We start from the raw sequence: 24,546 nt of genomic DNA, 5'->3' as shown, positions 1-24,546 counted from the left end.
ATATGACTCAGTTCTCTGTATATTTTAGAAATGAGTCCTTTGTCAAAAACATTAGTTGTAAAGATTGTTTCCCAGTTTACTACATTTCTTTTGTTCTTGGTTGCAGTGGTTTTATCTGTGCAAAAGTTTTTTAATTAATGTAATCAAAATCATCTAGTTTGTTTTTAGTGATGTTCTCCATCTCTTCCTTAGTCATAATAAACTGCTTCCCTTTCCATAGATCTGACAGGTAAACTAGTCCCTGATGTTCTAATTTGCTTATAGTATTGTTTTTATGTCTAAATCCTGTATCTATTTGGATCTTATCTTGGAATAGGGTGTGAGGTGTTGGTCTAAGTTTCTTCCATACCAACTTCCAATTTTCCAAGCAGTTTTTATCAAAGAGTTTTTATCCCAATAGCAGGACTCTTTGGGTTTATCAAACAGCAGATTACTATAATCGTTTCTTGCTATTGCACTTAGTCTGTTCCACTGGTCTACCACTCTATTTCTTAGCCAATACCAGACAGTTTTGATGACTGATGCTTTATAATATAATTTTAGATTGAGCAGGGCTAAGCCCCCTTCTATTGCACTTTTTTAAATTAAATCCCTGGAAATTCTTGAGTTTTTATTTCTCCATATGTATTTACTTACAACTTTTTCTAACTCAAAGTAATTTTTTGGAATTTTGATTAGTAGGGCACTAAACAGTAGTTTACTTTTGGTAGAATTGTCATTTTTATTATATTAGCTCTACCTATCCATGAGCAGTTGATGTTTGCTCAGTTATTTAAATCTGATTTAATTGTGTGAGAAGTGTTTTATAATTGTTTTCAAAAAGTTTCTGACTCTGCCTTGGCAAATAGACTCCCAGGTATTTTATACTGTCTGAGGTTACTCTGAATGGGATTTCTCTTTCTAGCTCTTCCTGCTGTATCTAGCTAGTCATATATAGAAAAGTTGAGGATTTATGAGGTCAACAAATTTTTGCTAAATACCTACTACATGAAATATACTGTGTTAGACTAATAAAAAATAAAATAGTTCTTGATTTACATAAAGAAAAATGAAAAAATAAAATTAGGGGGAAAATGAAATACTCATTAAAATATGCTTGATATCCAATTTAATAAGTGTGATTTCATAATGAAAATTTAAGAATATTTGTTGAAATCTTGTCAACTCAATGTTAAATGATATAAAATGAGTTATCTCAATAAAGGAAGAAATGTTGCATAGTAAAAGTTTTTTTTAAGATTAAAAAAGTTGTAAGATTTATTGTATCAATTACTAAGTGTAATTATTTTATTTTGTTCAGTTAATTTGAAAACCATTGTACTTAAGGGGTATAAGATGGAGCTGGAAGGGGAAATGTTTCAAAATCTATTTATATGTTAATTTAAAATTACGTGGAGCAGATCATGTTGATCTACAGACATATTTATGTTTTCTAAATTCTTTTTCCCTCTAAAGTTGTTTAAGTTTATAACAAAACTATTTATAAACACAAGAAAATATGTATGAAGCAGAGGAAGTATTGTTTTTATTAAATATAAAATAATTTTTAGTAGCAGGTTCATGATTGTAAAGCTAGAAAAGACCTTAAAGCTATTTAATCCAGCCTTTTTTTAGGATTATTATTTTTTTTTGCAAAGCAATGGGGTTGTGGCTTGCCCAAGGCCACACAGCTAGGCAATTACTAAGTGTCTGAGGCCAGATTTGAAATCAGGTACTCCTGACTCCAGGGTCAGTGCTCTATCCACTGTGCCACCTAGCAGCCTTTTCATTTTACAGATTAGACATCTCAAATCTAACAAGGGATAGGATCTATCCTAGGTCACACAGATAGCAAGTGGTAGAACTGTATTATAACTCAGTTCCTTTGACTTCATGATCAACTCTCTTTTTATTGCACCATTTAAAATGATTTAAATGATTTAAACTATCTTTAGAATTAGACACAGATAATTAATGTCACACTTCCCTGATGTTAAAAAATGCCACTGTATAGTCTTGATTTGAACTTGTCTTATGAGATTGTTTTGTTTTGTTTTTTTGCAAGGCAAATGGGGTTAAGTGGCTTGCCCAAGGCCACACAGCTAGGTAATTATTAAGTGTCTGAGCTCGGATTTGAACCCAGGTACTCCTGACTCCAAGGCCGGTACTTTATCCACTATGCCACTTAGCCACCCTGTCTTATGAGATTGACTTTACATTTCTAAGACATTGTATTTTGAGTTGGGGGCTAGGAGCTCTGGTTTATGTTCTTATTCTTATATTAACTTACTCTGTAACCTTCCATAACTTGTCCTTCATATCTTCCCTCCACTCCTACCCCACATCTGTTTTTGGCCTATTTGTAAAATGAGAAGATTGGAGTGACTTATCCCTATGGTATTTTTTCACTTCTGCATTCTGTTTTCAGGTCCCTGTGAAGAAGGGAATGCAAGTATTGTACCTATTTTACAGATGTTGTAACTGAGATTCAGAGAAGCTAAGTGAATTCCCATTGCTACACTGCCAATAGATAGGAATTTAAAGTCTCCCCTCTGACACATAACTGGATAAGAGAAAGACCTTAAGAGAAGGTAATAAGGGAGATAGAATTTAAAAATAAGTTAAAAAAGACATGAAGAAGGGTTACAGTTTTTTCTTTTGTTTTTTTGTTTGTGATAGGTAAAAGCAGGAAAAGACAAGAAGAGAAAGGTGGCAGATGTGAGGAAGAAAGAATCACTGAGAAAGAAAGGAAAGAAAAACAAACAAAAAGAGAAAAAAAAGCAAGAAGAGAGACCCAAGGAAAAGATTTTCTAAAGGAAACACAGAGCATCTAGGTTAGTGACACATCTGTTTATGAATTTTTAAGGAAACATGCATTTTCATGTTTTCTATGTTAGAAACATGTAGGTGAATTTTGTCAGAATTAATCTCTTAAATTCTTGCTAAGTATCCAGACTTGTGTTGGATGCTTTGGAGAAAATGACAGCATAGGAGAGAGAGTCACTTCTTTCTGTTTGGATAGAAGATAATTGAGAAATGACTAGAAAATTGGAGAGAAAACATATGGCCCCATACTAGATACTGAGATATAGACTATGAATACTATTAGAGTTCAGAGAGACTCAGTCTCACCATGGCCAGCCCCTAGGAGATCTTCAGAGCCTAGGTGAGCACAGAATGGTTTCATTGCTTTCTAGAATGGGGTCACATCTCTTAGGGGACTGGTAGCATATTTTATGAGTTGCAAGTCTTATGGAATTTTTTGCTTCTTTTGCTTTATTGCAATAGCTCTGTGTTCCACATTGTTTTGAGATTCATTTTCCTGGAAGGTGTGTGGATGTGGGATAGAGAGATTTTTTTTTTTGCTATTAGAAGGTTCTAATTATAGGTGTCAGAGGCAGAGTTAGAATGCCTCCTTTTTGTTTTTGGTGGGGTGGGGTGGGGGTTGAGGTGGAGGAGTGCATAGTATGCAGGATAAAACTATCCTCAGAGCAACTTTTAAGATAAATTCAGGTTTTTTTTTTTTTTGTTTGTTTTTTTTTGTGGGGCAGACAGCAAGGCCACTTGATACTGCTGGGGAAAGGGCATCTGGGATGCAGTAGCCTGTTCTGTCTAATCATTCCTGTTAACTAGGTGTTGACCTCAGAAATAACAATTGTTGAAATAATGGAAATGCTACTACTGCCCAGGTCAAAACCTTCTGTGCTCCTTCGGTATAGCTTTGGTCAGAGGATCTAAGTTTGAATCTTTACTCTTCTCCTTGGATAAGTTTTTTCCCATCTCTGTCCTTTCGGTTTTCCTCTGCTATAAAATGTGGAGCAGAACTAGTTGATTTCTGAGATCCTCTCCAGGTCTAAATCCCCTTTCTGTCTTTTTTTTATAAACATCAATTCCTGTAATATAGTAGAAAGCATTTTTTCATGTACGTATTTCTGAAAAGATATTTTTTCACAGGTTTATTTTTGTATGGTTCATGAGGCTCTTGAATAATACATCAGTAAATTTTTTTTACAAAGATAAAGCATTTATGGTGTATAAAACTGGATATGAATATTATTTTGTTTTTTAATTAAATTAAATTTTTTAAAATTAAAATTTATTTTCTGTCTCATTTCCTTTCCACCATTAAAAAAAAGAAAAGTACAATTTTTAAAAACAGATAAGCAAAGTTCATGCTTAATATATTCTCTCATTGATTATGTCCAAAAAATAGACCTCAATCTGCACCTTAAAGGGTCCATCACCTCTCTCAGGAAATGACTACTAGCATGTTTCATTATAAGTCCTCTAGAATTATAATTAAGCATTGCATTTGTCTTGTCTTTCGAAATTGTTAGTCTTTCCCATATTATTATTGTTATAGAAATTCTGTTTACTTGCATCGAATCATGCAGGTCTTCCTAGTGTCAGCTCTATGCACAATACTGTACTGTTGGGTAGGAGCAGAGTATAAATGAGACCAAATACTTATGCAATTCATGATGTAAGTAGGGTAATCTTGTTCTTTTTTACATGTCTCTTGTAATTTCAGGCTCTCCATCTCTACTAGCTTCTTTATGCTTACAAATACTAGGTTTTTACTATTCTGCCTTTGACTCCTTCCTGCTCCACTTCCTTTTCTCCACTCCCTCCCTACCCTTCCTCAAAATTCCTTTTGTCTTTAAAATTGATTCAAAAGTGGTTTTGTATTGCTTTCTCTGACCCCCTCAAAAGACTAGATTCAGCTGACACCCATAGTAACCTTCTAGTGACAAAGTCTTTAACCTTCACCCACACACCCATCAACAAACACACCCACCCACCCACCCTTCCTTCTAACCTAAAATTCCTTCAAGCTACTTTTCTCTGCTGACTCATTCCTTAACCCCTCTTGATCTGGTTTCCACCCCCATTAATCTAAAGAAACTGCTGTCTCTAACTTTACCAGTGATCTCAGATGAATATTTGAGCTAGACTGTACAGATCTTTCAGTTCAGCCCACAAATCCTTTTTATCTCTTATCTCTGTCACTCAGACCCCAAACCTTGGATTCATCACTGGCTCCTCCCTCTCCTCTATCCCATTTCTAATTAGCTCCCAGTTTCTACAGAATGTATTCTGTAATCTCTCCCATCCATACACTCCTTTACAGGAAGTGATAACACCTGGACTTCTTACCCCATTAGGTTGATGTGAGCAAGTGTTTTTTAAACTCTATGATTGTTGTGACTTTAACATATTTTGTAAATCAAAATTCTTTTTACTCAAAAGAAGAAACATAATTTTGTTCAGTGTTTTAAAGTATGATTTTTTTTAATAGTCTGTGTGCTAGGATAATAATTCCAAGTTTTGAAACAAAGGTCTATCTTCTTAATACCAATATCCTTTCAGTGAGGAGAAGTTAGGTGACATGGGGGGGGGGGGGGATGATAGAGTGCTAGGCTTGGAATCAGGAAAATTTGTGTTTCCTAAATTCAAATGGACCTTCTGTATGACCCTGGACAAGTCACTTAATCCTGTTTACCTCAGTTTCCTCATTTCTGGAAAAGGAAATGGCAAACCACTTCAATATCTTTGCCAAGAAAGCCCCAGATAGGGTCATGAAGTCATGACTCAAAATGGCTAAACAATAACAAAACCTTTTACCATTATATGGCTTTAAGTTATGCAAAAATATTACAAGAATTTGAATGCAACCATATTACAGTCTCTGAAGAATTTGAAGCTGTATCACATCATCAATAGAAAATCATGAGATTTGAGTTGTATGAAGGATGTGAACAAAGAAATGTCTGAGCTAAGAAGATGAATTGATAATATGGAGAGAGTAAGGGATGACCAATCCATGGGATCCATTGACAAACTTGAAATATTGGGAAAACTGGAAGATCCTCAACATTTCAGTTGTTGTACTGCTTTCATTTTTTCAAGAGGACCAATGACATCATGGGTGATGTGCTGACTTATGTATGAATTGGATGTAATAGGAAGAGTTATGCAAAGTCATCAATTTCACTCTTTCCACCTGAGTCATCAAAGTCCAATGGCAAGACAATTGCTAAAACGACTGTTGATGGCCCAGGATGCAGTGGATGACCTTGACATCTTCATTGTTTAACCAAGCTCTGCTTCATGGCCATTGGAATAAATTGATCTCATCTGCTCTTTTCAATGGGAATAATCTTCACTTGCTTGGGATAGACTTACTCCTAACTCATTGATGAATTTGAAGCCTGTAAGTGGCATGCAACCTGATTTAACTTTAGAGGGTTTTACTGGGGTATGGCCACTGTACATGCTACAATTTTTTGGAGACTCAGATGAGAGTTGGGTGATAGGTGAACATTAAGGGTTGGATGAGCAGCCCCTGAAAAGGGCTCAACAAGTATTCGAACAGGAGTTCTTAGTCCTCCCTGAACACCCCATACACATGGAAGGTATAACTAATTAGATTGTGATATGTATTGTTGGAGAAAATATCTACATCATTGAGTTCACAAATACAGGAGCAGAAGGTCTGTTCTGGTATGAAATATTACTTTTTTTTTTTAAAAAGACTCATTTTATTTCTATCAGACCTTAGTTCTATGATCTATAGTCCAACTCTGATTTTCTTCATTCTGTAATCCAAGTTCCATTCTGGCTTTGATATTCTTTGTTTGATGCTTGGAGGACTTCTACCTCTGACACTCTATACTTTATTTAAGGGAAAGTCATTCCCTTCTATAGAGCAATAATTCCAGTGATCAGTGTATACAGAGAAGAGTAGGTGGTTGTTTTTTCCCTCAAACATCAAATCAACTACTATGGGCTACTGTATGCTAGGCACCATGCTAAGTGCTGGAAATTTAGTTCAAAGAATGAAACCATCCTGACTCATAAAGGACTTGAATTCAAATGGGGGAGACAATAAATTCACATTTAAAAAATATATATATATATATGTATATAAATATATAAAATGAGTAAGAGAAGGGAATAAACATTTCACTATTGTGAAAATATTAACTTTTGATTCCTACAACAACTGAAGTAGATGCTATTAATATTTCCATTTTACAATTAAAGAAACTGAGGCATGCCAGGGTTAAATGACTTGCCTAAGTTCACATAGCTATTAAGTATCTGAGGCTGATACTTTTTCTGAGTCCAGGCTCAACACTCTATTCAATGTAAGTAGCATAAATACAAATATTCCTCACATGTGAGTAACTTTGGCAAAGGCATGGAAATGGAAGATGGCATGACATGCGTGGGGACTGGAAAGAAGACTAATTTGGCAAAATTTGAGAGGAGAAAGAGTGTCCACCTAGAATGATGGATTTGGGACCAAGTTGTGAATGGATTTAAAAGCTAAACTGAGAAATTTAAATTTTATCCTAGAAGCAATAGAAAGTCACTGGGGTTGATTATGTAGGTCAAATCTGCTCTAATAACTAACATTTATAATGAGCTTTAAGGTTTGCAAAGCACTTTATGTTATTTAATTTGAGCTTCAAAACAACCTTGTGCACTAGAACAGACTAGATTGATGAAAGTATAGGGGCAGGGATATCAATGAGGAGTTTTGCAATAATCTAGGCAAAAGGTGATGATAATCTGAACTAAGGTGAGTGGAGAGAAGGGATTGGCTTGGAGGGATGCTATAGAGGTAGAAATAGCAAGATTTGGCAACTAATTGGATATTTAAGGCTTGGAAGAGTGAGATATTCAGGATAATGCAAGAATTATAAACCTGGGAGACTATGAGAATGGTTATGATTTCAATAAAAATAGGGAAGTTTGGAAAAGGGGTGGGTTTTGGGGTAAAATATGAGTTTAGTTTTGGATATGTTTAATTTTGAGATATCTCTGGGGTATCCAGTTTGAAATATCTAACACACATATATTTATGTATAATCTACACATATATCCATATCTATCCATCTAGTGATCTGTACATATCATTTGGAGCTGATAGGTGGCATGGTGGTAAGAGTTTAGGATTTGGAGTCAGGAAGATCTGAGTTCAAATCTAGTGTCACACATGTACAAGCTTTGTGACCTTGGGCAAGTCAGTTAACCTCTACTTGCTCCAATTTCCTCATCTGCAAAATGAAGATAGCAATAACAATTACCTCTCAGTGCAATGAGGAAATAATGAAATAATAATTTTAAAGCACTTAGCACATAGTAGGCACCATACAAATGTTGGTTATTGTTATTCACATGTGTATAATTATATGTCATACACTGTAACATAGACCAAATATATATATATGTATAAATCTATATAATACACAGATGAATATATGTGTATATATATATATGTATATATATATAGATATATGTATATATATGTTAGTCACCTGCATTGAGATGATATTTGAATTCATGGAAGTTGATGAGGTTATCAAGAGACAGTATAACTGAGGAAGACACAAGTGTATAGAAAAGATCTATAAATAACACTCACAGAAAAAGGGCTTGGTATGAATAAGTAAGCAAAAGATTCTGAGGAGTGGTTAGACATACAGAAGGAGAATTTTGGGAACCCAGAGAAAAGAGAAAAAGAGGATAGTTAGCAGTGTCAAATATGGCAGATATTAAGAATGAGATCTGAAAAGAGACTAGATTTGATTTTGGAAAGAAAAGTTTCAAATGAGTGATGAAGTTAGAAATTGGATGGCAAAGGGTCAAGGAATGAAAATCAGTAGAGATGGAGTGTAAACAGAGTTTGAGAAAGAAAAAAACAATCTAGAATGAGAGTTTGAGGGAATAATAGGGTCTTTTGAAGAATTTTTAAGGATGGGTGAGACATAGGCATGTTTGAAGACAGTAGAGCAGGAGTCAGTAGACAGGAAGAATGCTTTCCTTAATGTTTCTATTATACTTCACCTAAGACCATACTTTGAATAACATGGTGCTAGTTTTTAGAGCTTTCCCTCTTAATTTTCTGTGTATTCTCTTTGAGAAAATCTTGAACCTGAGATCTTGTGAAATCAGACCCAGTTCCACATTGCTAGACTGTCTTATGATTATATCTAGTTGGAAGAGACCTTTGAGGTCATCTAGTCCAAGTCTCTCATTTTTCAGATGAGGAAATTGAGACTTATTGTCATTAGCCTTTTTCTGAGTGAAGACTAATCTTGGGAAGCAATGTACTGCTCACATCCTAAATAGTCCTCTTCTTCTCTGTCCTGGATAGGATAGTATTAGGTTGACTGACAGCACACAGTGAGCTAAAGAAATGGTGGGACAGAGATGATGACATGATTCCATTATTTCATTCTCTACATTTTTTCCATGGGCCAAATCCCTGTTACCTCAAATTAGCTCTGTATAGTGGGCCAGGCACATTTCCATGATGCCAGACCACTGGGAGGGGTTTGGAGGAGGTAGAGAGAGAATTTTTTTTTTTTTTTGGTGGGAGACAGTGGTATTTCAAAGTGGCCTATTATCTTGTAATAAATAAAATGTCTGTCTGCTTTACAAGAAGCTGCTCACCTAAGGCCAATGGAAACTCATGATATTTCTTGACTGCATGTCTGTGAGTGGCCTAAGGAGCTTGTCTAATAGTAAATTTATCTTGGACAACCAATACAAATAATGAGTTGGTCCAAGAATTAAACAAAAGGAGAGCAGGTTGGATTACCTCCAGGAAACTGGAAGGCACCCTGAATGACCCATACTTCTTTCAGAAGAAAAGGTTCATCTTTTTTTTAAAACTAGTTCTCAAACAATATTGTTATATATCTGTGAGTCATAAGATGCAAAGGTTTTGAAGAATTAAAAATGAATCCTTCATGGAAAGCATTGGAGAACATATTGGGTGCAAGGTTGCAACATAGAACAAATAAGGGACTTAGATGAAATAAAGGATATTATTACTAAAATGAATGTCCAGAAAAGAAGATGGATTGGTCATATGGCCAGAGTGGGGGTTAATAGGTGCAGATTAGGTGCTTCATTGGTAGCTTTGTGATATTAAGAGAATTTGGGGACGGTCCCAGCATGTTGGAGGGCCTCCCCCTTGTGGTAGATTATGGAGGGACATGGACAAGAGTCTCAACAGGATGGGTGGGTCAAGTTTTATTTTTTTATTTTTTATTTTTTATTTTTTAAAGATTTTATTTATTTTGAGTTTTACAATTCCCCCCATCTTACTTCTCTCCCCCCACCCTCACAGAAGGCAATTTTGCCAGTCTTTGCATTGTTTCTATGGTATAAATTGATCCAAATGAATGTGATGAGAGAGAAATCATATCCTTAAGGAAGAAACATAAAGCAAAAGAGAAAGCAAGATCAGACAATAAGTTATCAGTTTTTTTTTTCTAAATTAAAGGTTATATCCTTGGTCTTTGTTCAAACTCCTCAGTTCTTTCTCTGGATACAGATGGTATTCTCCATTGAAGACAGCCCCAAATTGTCCCTGATTGTTGCACTGATGGAATGAGCAAGTCCATCAAGGTTAATAATCACCCCTATGTTGCTGTTAGGGTGTACAGTGTTTTTCTGGTTCTGCTCATCTCACTCAGCATCAGTTCATGCAAATCCCTCCAGGGGTCCCTGAATTCCCATCCCTCCTGGTTTCTAATAGAACAATAGTGTTCTATGACATACATATACCACAGTTTGCTAAGTCATTCCCCATTTGAAGGACATTTACTTGATTTCCAATTCTTTGCCACCAAAAACAGGGCTGCTATGAATATTTTTGTACAAATGATGGTTTTACCCTTTTTCATCATCTCTTCAGGGTATAGACCCAGTAGTGGTATTGCTGGATCAAAGGGTATGCACAAGGGCATAGTTTCAGACTGTTCTCCAGAAAGGTTGGATGAGTTCACAGTTCCACCAACAATGTATTAGTGTCCCAGAATTCCCACAACCCTTCCAACAATGATCATTGTCTTTTCTGGTCATATTGCCCAGTCTGAGAGGTGTGAGGTGGTACCTCAGAGAAGCTTTAATTTGCATTTCTCTAATAAGTAATGATTTAGAGCAATTTTTCATATGACTATAGATTGCTTTGATCTCCTCATCTGTAAATTGCCTTTGCATATCCATTGACCATATGTCAATTGGGGAATGGCTTTTTAAAAAATAATTGACTCAGTTCTTTGTATGTTTAGAAATGAGTCCTTTGTCAGAAATACTAGTTGTAAAGATTGTTTCCTAGTTTGCTACATTTCTTTTGATTTTGGTTATAGTGGTTTTGTCTGTACAAAAGCCTTTTAATTTAATGGAATCAAGATCATCATTTGTTTTTAGTGATGTTCTCCATCTCTTCCTTAGTCATAAACTGCTTCCCTTTCCATAGATCTGACAGGTAAACTACTCCTTGGTCTTCTTGTTTTTCTTATAATGTTGTTTTTTATGTCTAAATACTGTATCCATTTTGATCTTATCTTGGTATAGGGTGTGAGGTGTTGGTCTAATCTAATTTTCTTCTAAACTTCCAATTTTGTGGTTCAAGTTTTAATCATTGGAAATAATATTCAAATTTGTATCATTTGGATATTTAGGCATGACTATGTACCTCAGAAAATTGTATCTGATGTTGCTCCATTTTAGAATCTGATAATTTTAAAATAGAAAGGCATTTCAGAGGTCACATAGTCCTTTGAGGTTGCAGTTATATTGGGAGCACAGGTATATTTTATCTACAATATTATCAACAAGGAGCCAAGTTCTGTCTAAAAACTTCCAGTTTGGGGAATCTGTTTCCTCATGGGATGGCCTATGTACTTACATTTTTAGCAAATTGGTTTTTGAATTGAAATTTACTTCTTTTCAACTTCTTCCTTTTTCTTCCTACTTGTTTCTTTTAGGGCCAGAAAGAACAAATTTTATCTTTTTTTCACATGCCAATCCTTCAAATAATTAAAGGTGATTATCAAATCCCCAAGTCTTTCCTTCTATGGGTTAAACATTCCCATTTCTTTCAAGCAGTCATCAGGTGACATCTTTTCTTCTTTTTTTCTAAACAGTATTTTTTCCTGATTATATGTAAAAATAGTTTTCAATATTCATTTTGTAAGATATTGAGTTCCAAATTTTTCTCCTTCTCTTCTTTCCCTTTTCCCCTCTCCCCTCTCCAAGACAGTAAGCAATCTGATATAGATTATACATGTACAATCATGTTAAATATATTTCCATATTACTCATGTAGTGAGGAAGAAGAATCAGAACAAAAGGGAAAAACCACAAGAAAGGAAAAAAACCCCAATAACAACAAAAGTGAAAAATAGTATGCTTTTATCTGCATTCAGACTCCATAATTCTTTCTCTGAATATGGATGGCATTTTCCATCACAAGATTTTTGGAATCATCTTGGATCACTGTATTGTTAAGAAGAGCTAGGTCTATCATGGTTGATCATCACATAGTGTTACATGTACAGTGTTTTGATTCTGCTCATTTTACTCAGCATCCATTCATTTAAGACTTTCCACATCCTCTCTCCTTTGCTCTCTCTGTGTTCCTGATCATTTTTGCTCTCTCTCTCTCTCTCTCTCTCTGTCTCTCTCTGTCTTTGTTTCTCTGTCTCTGTGTCTCTCTTTGTTTGTCTTTGTCTCTGTCTCTGTGTCTCTCTGTCTGTCTCTGTTTCTCTCTCTGTCTGTTTTTCTCTCTCTGTCTGTTTCTCTCTCTCTCTCTCTCTCTCTCTCTCTCTCTCTCTCTCCTGTTTCTCTTAATCCCTGCCCTGACTCTGAAAACCAACAAAGTAGAACTCAGGTATTATTCCATTATTCCTAGTTGGATCATCCAGCGATTCAGGTCTGCTTTGAACACTAATTTTTTCAAAGTAAACATTGCAACCTGGTGGGACATTCACCTAGCAGCCCTACCAAAAGGGAGGGGTTGAGACAGGCAGTGGCTCAACTTATGGCGGATCCCCAGGTTGATCCCAAAATTTAGCTATGATCTTGTTTTTAATCGCAACAACTTTAATAGATGATACTGGAGCTGGAATTACCATGGTTGCTGGCATCAGACTTTCCCTCCAGTGTATCCTTGTTAAAGGATTTAAAGTATACTCATTCCAATTACAGGGGCTCAAAAGAGTCCTATATTGTTCACATTTGCCAAGAATATTTTCATTAATCAAGAATTAAAGTCAGAGGTTTGATGATCAGATGATCAGACACTGTCATAGTTCTGACCATAAATGATTTTGACTAGTGATACAGTGGTTATTCCCATGACCTATCAGACAGCTTCTGGAGAACCAAACTCTTTGAGTTCCAAGGGCAGCATGGTTGCAGACTTGAGAGGAAAGGCATACTGACAATTAGTCCATTGAGAGACTTGGAAATACCATGTTATCACCAATTTGTTGCCAGAAAAATCATATACTGGCATTTTGCTTGGTGTTGTTGGAGTGCCCTGATACAAAAAGGAACCATATCCATAAGGCCAAGGATTTCTATAACATCCAGATATCACCAGAAATTCTATTTCCTATTAGATCAGGTCAAGGGGTTAAATGATTCTAGAAAAGGGAATGAGAGGGATGTCTTTATACAACATCCCCTCATTATAATATCCATGTACAATTCATATCATAAATATGATGACATGGTCCTTTTAAAAAATGGACAAAACTACCTAGTGCCATAACCATATTCTTCACTTCCTTCTTCAGTTAAAAACAAATAAGTCAACAACTATAATATAACCTTATTTTTTTCTGATACAATCACATTTTATTTGCAATTATTTAAATTTAAATAAATGAAATTCCACATATAAAAATATCATAGCTTTTCATTGAGTCTTGCTAAATGTTCATTATTTCTTTGTCCATTCCTAGAAGTTTTTCTTTCTATATGGTAATAATGTAAATAGTGTTTTCCCCTTACTCTACATCATTTCATAAAAACTCTTTCTATATTTTACTATAATTTTGATCATTCTCTGCCCATCAGATTATGGCAATATGAGGGATAGTTCAGGTAGTCCTAGAGTCTCAATCATTGAATGGCATTGCCTCAGTCAAACTGAGACCTGTTAAAGACTTTAAAAGGTCAAAGTCTCCCACTACATCCAAAGCCTTCTCCAATCATCTTGATCCACATCTGGACATTGGACCCAGATGGCTCTGGAAGAGAAAATGAGGCTGGTGACTTTGTCACCCTCATTTAAATCCAATTCAATTGCATGTCATGGCATCACTTCTCTGATGCCATGATTCTCTTTTGAGATTTAAGGACAAATAGTAACTCTTTTCTCATCAACTACAGTTTATTTAGCCCTTTTTCCATTGGTGGGCATTTTGGTTGCTTCCTTTTTTTTTTTTTAACAATATGTTTGAATAGATAGGTCTTTTATGTTAATACTTTAAAGATCAATTTTACCCTTTCTTTTAATTCAGAATTGATTTTGATCTTTTATTGTTTTCTTTAACAAGTCTGTGGTTTGACTCTGATTTGGAAAAAGTTTCACAGTGGTAACCCATGATTTTATTTAAAATTTTTTTTTATTTATTTAAGGCAATGGGGTTAAGTGATTTTGTCCAAGGTCATATAGCTAGGCAATTATTAAGTGTTTGAGGTCAGATTTGAAGTCAGGTCCTCCTACTCCAGGACTGGTGCTCTATCTCCTGTGCTACCTAGCTGCCCCTGGTTACCCATCTTTTGCTTTCTATTAGAATAGAATCAGTTTGCATCTGATACGCTTTAATTTTGTGCTTGCTGCATATGGTATCTTCTAACTTCTGACTGTCACATGATACCTGTGGGAACTTAGACCAATAACCTAACCTTTCAACACTTCAGAGATTGAACTTAATAGCCTTTTCCATCTTTAAATCTAGGACATTATTACCTTTCTTATCTTCTACCTATTCTTCTGGATTCTCATCTCCACTGTCTGTGGTCCATCTTAGACACCCTGCTAGACTAATTTTCCTAAAGCATGAAATGAATAATGTTTTTCTCTGTTTAAAATAAACAAACCAGCACTTCCAATGACTTTATTTCATATAAAGATTAGGTAGTAGATCCTTAGACTGTCTTCAAGTATTCTTGCAATCATCTGAATCTATCTTAATTTTTTCTTTTGAATACTCTTTGTCTTAATATACCATCATTCTCAGCTTCTACCAGACTGAGCCTCCCATAGGGTAAAGAAAATAATTTAAGTCAAAATATATAATCCAACAACTTTGACTACCTATTTACCCCCCAATAAAACTGAATTATATTAATTTTTGTTCCAAAAGATGCATTAGGGCTTATTTTCAGGGGATATTTGTAGATAGGCAGTCCTTACACAGGAATCACTTAATCTATTCTTCTCTCTGCAAGGAAATTTTTCATGTCCTTAGTGCTGTGAGTGCTGACTGAATCCCAGACTAGCAGACCTCTTTGGCCACCTTGCAAAACAAGTGGCAGCATTAAATCGACCCACTTCCTTTAACAGCTTGGGTGCACCAGGCGTTTTTGGTTTCAAGAACATAAATGCCTGAAACACATTCAATCTTATCTTTCTTTTCCTTAGTGACAACTAGAGATGGGGCATTCTTTTCATTCAGACATTATCAGGTATACATGTTATTCTGTTTAAAGACTTTACCTTTTCTCCAAAGGCACCTGCTTGGGTATTTATTTATTCTTATTCATAATTTATATTATCATTTATTTTAAGTATTAATGTCAATAATATTATTTATATAGTAATATTATGATAATTCAATACATGTGTTGCAATGGATGTGCTAAATGTGTCTGGCTAATGATCTTAATTGGGGCTTATTTTTGTTGTTGGGCTTATATTATGAGCATCCTGAAAAAAAAATCATGCTAGGTCTTATTTTTGGAGACATATGGTAGCAAAGTGTGCAGCATTCTATTCATAGCATTCTCCCAGCTTTCCACTGTGAGGGAAAAGGTAGATTTCATAATCTCTACTCCAAAATCCCTTTTGGGGGAGGCAAATTATCTTTCCAACTTTAATTTTGAGCTTCGCCGCCTTGATAGGCAGGGCATGAGAGTTTAATCCTGGTTCTGCTACTGTGTGATTTGCATGTTTGAATAAGTTACTTTATCTCTTTGGACTTCATTTGCCTAATCTGTAAAATGAGAATTTAGCAAGGTAATAGGACCATAGATTTAGAGTTAGGTTTTTGGGGGATAATAGGATAAGAGACCTGAGCTGCATGGTAGCTCTCCAAGTTCTTCACTCTTTCTAATTTCTCAAGATTCCTAATGTTTTAAGGTCCCTTGTAATTCTAAATCCTGAGATTCCTCCAGTCTACTACCTGGGTGGTAATACCCAGGGATAGGAACCTGGAGACAGGGAGAACTAAGTTCAAATTCTGACTCAGACACTTGTTAGATTTGTGATCTTGGGCAAGTCATTTGGCCACACTGTACCTCAGTTTCTCTCTACATAAAATGAGAATAATAATTATAGTTTCTTCCCAGGGTTTTGGGGAGAATTAAATGAGAAAATATTTGTAAAATATTTTGTATATCTTAAAGTGTCATGTAAATGGTAGTTATTATTATTTCTCCAAAACTCTTCTTCCCACCATCCTAGCCAAATACTCGTTTACCTTTTCTCCAGTAAATGATACATATTTATCTCCCTACTTTTTTTTTAGTTTATTTTATATAATATAGCTTTTCCTCTTTGAATCCTATTTTTAAAGTCCCTCTTCTCTGGGGTGGCTAGGTGGCACAGTGGATAGAGCACTGGCCCTGGAGTCAGGAGTACCTGAATTCAAATTTGGCCTCAGACACTTAATAATTACCTAGCCGGTGGCCTTGGGCAAGCCACTTAACCCCATTGCTTTGCAAAAAAAAAAAAAAATAAACTAAAAAAAAAATAAAGTCCCTCTTCTCACTTGAAGCCCTTTCCAAATTCTATAGCCAAAATGACCTCTCCCTGCTCTGAACCCCATCCCCCTTCCTGTTTGTTCCCTATGTTGGGGACTTATTCATGTGCTGTCTTGTTATTTCATAATTCCAAAGGGCTGTGAATTCAGTGGTGCGGGGCTCCCTCTGCCAAGACAGATCGCAGCTCTTCTCTAACCTTAGAGCTGCCAAAACATTCATCATATAACCATTCTCAAGGTGAGCTTCTCCAAATTTGCTAGGCTGATCCTCAGAAAATGGACATAGTGTCCATCACAATCCCATACTTGATGATTTTGCAGCCTGTACATTGTTATTTAAGCTCCTGTCTCTTTTGTTTCTCCAACTGATTTGCTTCTTCTTTGATATGAAGGGAGGGCCAAAAATTTTTGTAAGAATTTTCCAGATTATGGAGGTGCTACATTCCTAACCCTCATGATGTGGAATGGATAATTATATGGGAAGAACAGTTGTATGATACATAAAGAGCAGTAGGTACTTCCTAGTTGCATGACCCTGGGAGTCATTTAACCCTCTTTACCTCAGTTTCTCATGTCAAATGAACTGGAGAAGGAAATGGTGAAATACTCCAATATCTTTTCCAAGAAACTCACAAATGGGTCACAAAGAATTGTACACAACTGAAGAACAACCACAATGGTACTTGTTTGGTAGTAGGAAGGGTGGACTGAAAAAGGAAGATATTAGGATTCAGAAAGATCAGTTAGAAGATAATTACAGTAGCTTGGTTGAAAAAAGAGTTGAGATCCTTAACTAAGGTACAACTTGCCATGGAAATGACTGAAAAAAGGGTAAGATGCTAATAAAAAAGACTTTTCCCATAATTCTGTGGGAGGGGTCAAGGACCCACTTCAAAGTCCCTGCTCCAGAAAGTTGCTCATTTGCTCTACAGTTGAGGTCCAAAGGACTAAAATCCGTGGAACCTTTGTTTACACTTGTGATATTTATTCTTAAGAGACAGCATGGTACAATGAATGTCACTTTGGAGTTGGCATCAGAAGACCTGAGTTGAATCCTATATCAGATACCTAGAGGCTCTGCAACCTTTGGCAAATCTCTTTTACTGGATTTCCTCATCTGTAAAATTAAGGAGTTGGACTCAGTGAGTCTATGAGTTGGATTCAATAGGGTCTGTTCTGGATATAATTCTCTAATCCATCATATAAATTGTAGGTTTGAGAACAAGGACTTCCCCAAGCTATTGCAGTTAACCAAAACATTAAATCTTAGAACAGGAGTATCTATTTGTGTCATGCACCCTGTTATCAAGCTGGAGAAGCCAATAGACCCCTTCTTGGAATAATGTTTTTAAATACTTCAAGGAGATACTAAATTTCAGTTGGAGGTTAGTAAAAATAAAAATGCATTTTTTTAACATCAAGAGTTTGTGAACTCTTGAAATCTTCCTATAATGAGGAAAAGCATCAGTGGATCTTAGATTGAAGACCCTTTTCCTAGAATGACGTTTGAAAGTGAATGCCAACATCTGTGATAACCCAGCCAGTCTGCCTTTGTGACTTAAGCTAGATTGTAAATTCTTTTAGGAAAGGGGTGGTTGTCTGAACTAGTTGTAGTAGAAAGAAGACTGAATTTGGCCAGACTACCTGGTTTCTTGTCCTTCATTATTGAAGACCAAAATGACATTTCTATGTTAGAGACAATTTATAGTGCGTATGACTATGATTGATTAGACCAACACAAGCTCGGGATACTCTACTATGTAGATTGTAATTCTGCTCCATTTGTTAACTTTGTGATATTGAAGAAAACTCTTCTTCCTGGATCTCAGTTTCCTCATCTGTCAAAAAAGAGGACTGAACTAGGTGTCTCAAAGACCCACCTACCTCCTCCCCCATCCTCCTCTCTTCAACTGCAGCTCAATCCTAGCATTCTAATAAAGGTTTATGATTGAATACTCAGTTGCATTCTGGCTTACCTGGAGCAGACTCTTTCATCAACAAATGTTTTTGGATTGCATTAATTTTGCCACTTTGGCGGGGATCCCTAAGATTAGTTCTTTCTTTAGGCCCTTGAGCAGTTGTAACCACAGCCTTGCAGAAACAGTTCAGGCAACCTTATAAGAGCTGACACAGAGTTAAACTGAGAAACTGGACCTCAGCCAGGGACAATGCTGAACCTAATCCCATTTGTCACCCTCACAATATTTCCCCATGAGATGGCACAAAAGTATTGATGATCTGATGAACTGGTCCAGGCTTGGAGTTAGGAGCCCCTTTCAGTTTTATCTAAAGCCAAGACTTTCCTGGAATTAAATTAAGAAAAAAAATGCAGAAAACACAATAATCCAGTGTATAACCCTGCCTTACCTCTGCCAGCCTGTTTTTTGAATCCACCATCCCTCCTGAATTTTCTTTTAACCCCAAAGACTGCTCTTGTAGGTGGTTGAGACAAAATGAATGGACTCAAAGTGACTATCTCAAATTATTTTTTAAATGGCTAAAATGCCTTCTTTTGCTCTTTTAAAAAGAAAGGTCATTTAATTGAAAAAAATGGTCTCAGTGAGGAGTTTTCCTCAGGGCTTACAAAAATGCACACTTTGTTGATAAAATATGAACTGTTTGAAAGATTTATAAGAACTCAGAAATCCTGCATAGCCCTTCAGAATTTGAAGCAGCAGGAAACCACTGTGATATTTTTAAAACAAGTATTTATGAAAGTAATTGGGTACTCTTGATGTGGAAGAAGGGGAAAAATGCTAGGGAAGCTATATTGGACTTGACATAAAAGAGAGGTATGGAATTTCAGAGCTAAGAGAAGAGGGAGTAGAACATAGCCAGAGTACCTGAGCGTGATGTAGTGGATGGACATTGGGTCTCTGGGGACTCAGGGTCCTGGCTGTTCACACCTTAGAATTACTAGGATTTAATTGTCTAAGGGAAAGTTACCTGTTTTGACCCTAGGCATCTTATTCTCTCTCTCTCTCTCTCTCTCTCTCTCTCTCTCTCTCTCTCTCTCTCTCTCTCTCTCTCTGACTTTCTGGTCTCTGTCAAAAAAGGTTGATTTCTGAGGTCTCTTCCAGTCCTAGATCCTGGGTCCAGAAAACCAAACCCCAACAGCTTTTTATGCCAAAGATACTTTTTTGAGGGTTGAAGACCTTTGCACTATTCAGGTAATATGGCTAATTTTTGAAAACCTCTACTTAAGCTTTATGGACTCTCTAAAACTGATTACATGCAAATTGGACAAAAAACACATGTTTCTGAGAACATTTTGGTTCAAATGAAAAATGTATCAGGGCTGGTGCCAACAATTGACTACAGAATATCTGAACCAGATGCTGCTAGCCCGTAATTCCAAGTAATTTGCCAGAATTATGTATTTACTTTAATCTCAAAGATGAAGTTAAAATATGCATGGTTTTTGTTATTTGTGATATAAACAAAAATATGATGTGATTACAGCTAATGCCGGACGAGAATGATAAACAGGCTGGGTTTCTGTTAACTACTGCTCTTGTTAAAACATGTCCTGGGTTTGACTGTAAGGCTATCAGAAAGTCTCTTCATCATGCCAAATGCTACTATCTAGATGAAGAGGTTAAAAAAAAGTAGAGTTCTTATTCATGAAGTGACAGGCTTAGCATTGCTTGAGTATTTCCAGGGGCAGTAGACATCTATGTATTGAATGGCTCCTACATTCAGGGAGGTATATGCTTTGTTTACAGATGCCAAACATCTGGATGGAAAACTGAGAAATTCAGTCAGTGGTCTGGATGTTTGATCTACATGATGCTAGACAACCAAATATTTGGGGATATTTGGATTTATGGGCCAGATTTTCTGTTCCATCCAGATGTTTGGTGTGTGTAGATATAACCTGAGATTCATTTTGGATCTAGTACAGAATAATCCCTGACTAATAAGAAATTCTCCCCTCATTCACTTCAGCCTTTGGATAAATGAAGAGTGATAGCTGAGGAAATGAGATATTGGCAAAATATCTTCTACCTAAGAAAATTAGAACTAATAGGGAAGCAAGGATGACAGAATTTAGAGATGGGACAATTAGAGCTTTACTTGGGGAAGGAAACTTATAGGTCATTATTTCAGACTCCCAAGTAGGATGAACCAGATTACAATGTAATTGGGAAATGTTTAGCAAACCAAATAAAAAATACAAAATAACAGATAATGTGAAATTATGGTTTTCCAAGTCAGTCTATACCCTTTGAGTTTAACACCATTGATCTAATCCAGTGCCATTAATCTATAGTTGAGGAAACTGAGATCCCCTTACTTACTCAAAGTCACACAGGTAGAACTTGAAATCAAACCCATATCCTTTGATCCCCAATTCAGCACCTTTTCCACTGTGTAGTAAATGTAAAGCTTATCTAAGATCAGAATGCATGCTTCCTGATTTTTGTTGTTCTTCACAAGCTCAGTGTTTAACCCAGAGTCTGACCCACAGTAAGTTCAAGCATTCACAGCTTGGGGACCATGAATTTGTTTTTTCTTTCTTTCTTTTAATGTTTTGGTAATGATTTCAATATAATTGATTTCCCTTGCAATCCTATGTCATTTATTTTGTGTATTTAAAAATATTATTCTGAGGTCCATGTGCTTAATCAGCAAACAGCTAAAACAAAAAGTAACAAATGTCTCATCTAGTCCACCCCACTCATTTAATAGTTGAGAGAACTGAAACTCAGAGAGATGAAACTACCCAGTTTGTAAATGGTGAATTCAGATTCATGCCCAAGACATCCCCTCCATCTAATTGCTTACAAAGACCTCTCTGACTCCACATTCAACTTTAGGGACTTTTTCACTTTGTTGTCATTTAATTCCCACTATGATGGGGGGAATGGGAATAAGTTGTGATGACAATTAAAGGAAATTATTCGTTTAACACCCTCCTGGGGAAACATGGCTTGTACAAGTCCTTATCAAAGGCAAACTAGAAACCATGCTGAGTCAAGCCAGAGTTCATCTGAATGCAAAATCTTTTTCCCTTAAGGAAGGATTTCCCAATTCCTTGTTTTCTCTCTTCCTACACAAACATATAACTGGGGATTCATTCCTTCATTTGAGACACTGTGATCTAGTGGGAAAGGTTCTAGATTTAGAATCAGAAGGCTTTGGTTTGAATCTCAGCTTTGCCATTTATTAACTGAAGGAACTTGGGCAAGCCATTACAATCATCTAGAGGAAGCTAAGGGACACAGTAGATAGATCACTAGGCTTAGGGTCAGGAAGACTAACTTCAAATCCAGTCTCAGGCATTTGCTACTATGTGACCTTTGACAAGTCGTTTAACTTTTGTTTGCTTCAATTTATTCAACTGTAAAATGGGGATCATAATAAGACTTATAGAGTTGTTGTGAGAATCAAATAAGTTATTTGTAAATACAATATATTTATTCTCCAAATAAATATATTTATGTCCCAGTGCCTGTGTCCATGCTCCCTTCCTTCTTCCTTCTCCCTCTGGCTTTGATCTATAAAATTAGGGGATTAGATGACATGGCCTATGAAGGACCTGGGAGCTCTAAATCTGTGATCCTATGAAATACCTTATTTACATTATTCATTTTGCTTTTTCTTGCAATTTTTATGACCTCGTCACTCCTATATCTCACTATTTCCCAAGTGAACATTATTTTTTGTCATAGAATTTGTGCTGGATGTTCCACATTTTCTCTGATTTAATAGATTTCTCAGAATTGTTTCCTCATAATTTATTAACTATAAAATAACCCCCCATTGGCATTACACTTAGGGTAGGGAACAAAGATGAATGAGAACAGAGTTCTTACACTAAGGGAGCTTACAATCTAATGGTAGAGAGTTGAGAGGACAGAATATGTATGTGTATATATATATATATATATATATTATAAAAGGGAGAATGTGATATGAATAAGGGTGAATTCAATGCTTTAGTGGAGATAATCCTTTTATAAAGTTTTCAGAAAGCTTCCATGCAAGCTGCCTCTTAAAAATACTATGTTGGTGTTTACTTAGGATGAAGAAAGTTCCCAAAGGTTACTTTTCCTATGTATTTGTAGTATGCTTTGCTACTGTAGATAATGGAAGCAGCAGGATATAGTGGAAAAAGCATGGGGTTAAGAGTGAGTGGTTCTGAATTACAATTCCAGCTCTGCTTTTTTACTGCCTATGGGACAAAGGGCAAGTTACCTCTGTTACTAGGGCTCAATTTCATCTTCTGGAAAATGAGGGGGTTGGAATAAATGATAGTGACCTTTCTGGCTTCAAATCCTATGATTCAATTCTAGAGAATCCTGGTTATTCCATGAATTTCCTTTAATTTATACTTTCTTACTGTTTGCTATTAGAGGTGATTCTCAACCCAATCTGACTTTTTGCATTTTCTCTCTGGAATACCACTGTTCACTTCATAAATCCAAGTTCAAAATCTTGGCAATTTCTTTGTCTTTGGCAATTTCTCCTTATCTCTCAATCCAACCAATTACTGGGTACTAGAAATTCTACTTATATAACATCTCTCATTTGTCCAGTCTTCTCTTTTCCCATGCTCCCATCAAAGTAGTTTAAAATGTGCTATGAGCATCCCCCCTATCATTTTCCCATTCTCTTGTTTCCACTAGTCACCATGCCTAGAATACTTCTCTTTTCCTTTTTTTTTGTTTTGTTTTGTTTTTTAGGTTTTTGCAAGGCAAATGAGGTTAAGTGGCTTGCCAAGGCCACACAGCTAGGTAATTATTAAGTGTCTGAGATCGGATTTGAACCCAGGTACTCCTGACTCCAAGGCCGGTGCTTTATCCACTAGGCCACCTAGCCGCCCCTCTTTTCCTTTTCACTGACTGAATTCCTAACCATTTTAAGACACAACTTAGATGTTCATTTTTTTAAAATAATATTTCATTTTTCCCCAATTACTTGTAAAAACAACTTTTTAGCATTTTTAAAATTTTGAGTTCCAAATTCTATCTTTCCTTCCTTCCATTCTCAAGATGCGCCTTTTCTTTGAAACCTTCCCTGATATCCCAGACCAGTAGTGATTTTATATGGCTTTTTTTTGGGTCATCTCCTGGTGTAATGTATAATTTAGTTACTTATGTTTGTGTCTTATCCTCCTTCTGAGTTATCCTCTTCTGGCCCTGAAGAGCAGGGGTCATGTCTTACCTAAACTTTGCATTTCCCTCAAGACTCAAGCACAATGACTAAATATTTACTGAATGATTGAATAAATGGACGACAATCTGATTATCTGCCTGTGCCTCCCTAGAAGAAGATGGGAAACTGTATGCTGAGAGAAAGGTGAAAGATACAGGGCACCACAATTTATAGAATGATTATTAAAATATTACTCTCTTAGTGTGACTTTCATTCACAATGTCTTTGTCTATGCCCAATATTCCACCCCGAACACATCATCTGATCTCAGAACCAGGGCAGGGTTGGGTTTGGTAAGTACTTGTATGGGAATCTCCTTGGGAATCCCAGATGCTAATGACTTTCATGTTGAAGTGATGAATTTAGTGGTTAGAGAGCCTGGCCTCAGAATCAGGAAAACCAGTTGTTAATTCTTGCCTCTGCCACACACTGGCTGTGTGACCCTGGGCAAGTCACTTCTTAACCTGGCAGTTAACTTTCTCTAATTTTAAGTTGCAGAGAAGATACTTACCTGCATTGGTAAAGAGATCTTCTTTAATTGGAGTTCCTTTTGTTTACTGAACTCACAGACTGGTCTCTATTTAATTGCCAAACTGATAACAAT

General features: G+C 36.1%; 1 long non-coding RNA gene across 1 annotated transcript in view; it reads left to right on the top strand.

Moving 5' to 3' along the window:
- LOC141506006 (uncharacterized) overlaps positions 1–24,546 on the top strand; it is a 134,323-nt gene that overhangs the window by 3,585 nt on the left and 106,192 nt on the right. Inside the window, exons 2-3 of the long non-coding RNA XR_012473751.1 lie at positions 2,408–2,570; positions 2,659–2,813. This is a non-coding gene — a long non-coding RNA (uncharacterized LOC141506006). The remainder of the gene's footprint in view (positions 1–2,407; positions 2,571–2,658; positions 2,814–24,546) is intronic.

The sequence above is a fragment of the Macrotis lagotis genome, chromosome 1, assembly GCF_037893015.1.
Source record: "Macrotis lagotis isolate mMagLag1 chromosome 1, bilby.v1.9.chrom.fasta, whole genome shotgun sequence".
Lineage (NCBI taxonomy): Eukaryota > Metazoa > Chordata > Mammalia > Peramelemorphia > Peramelidae > Macrotis > Macrotis lagotis.
This window is presented reverse-complemented; position numbering and strand designations above follow the sequence as displayed.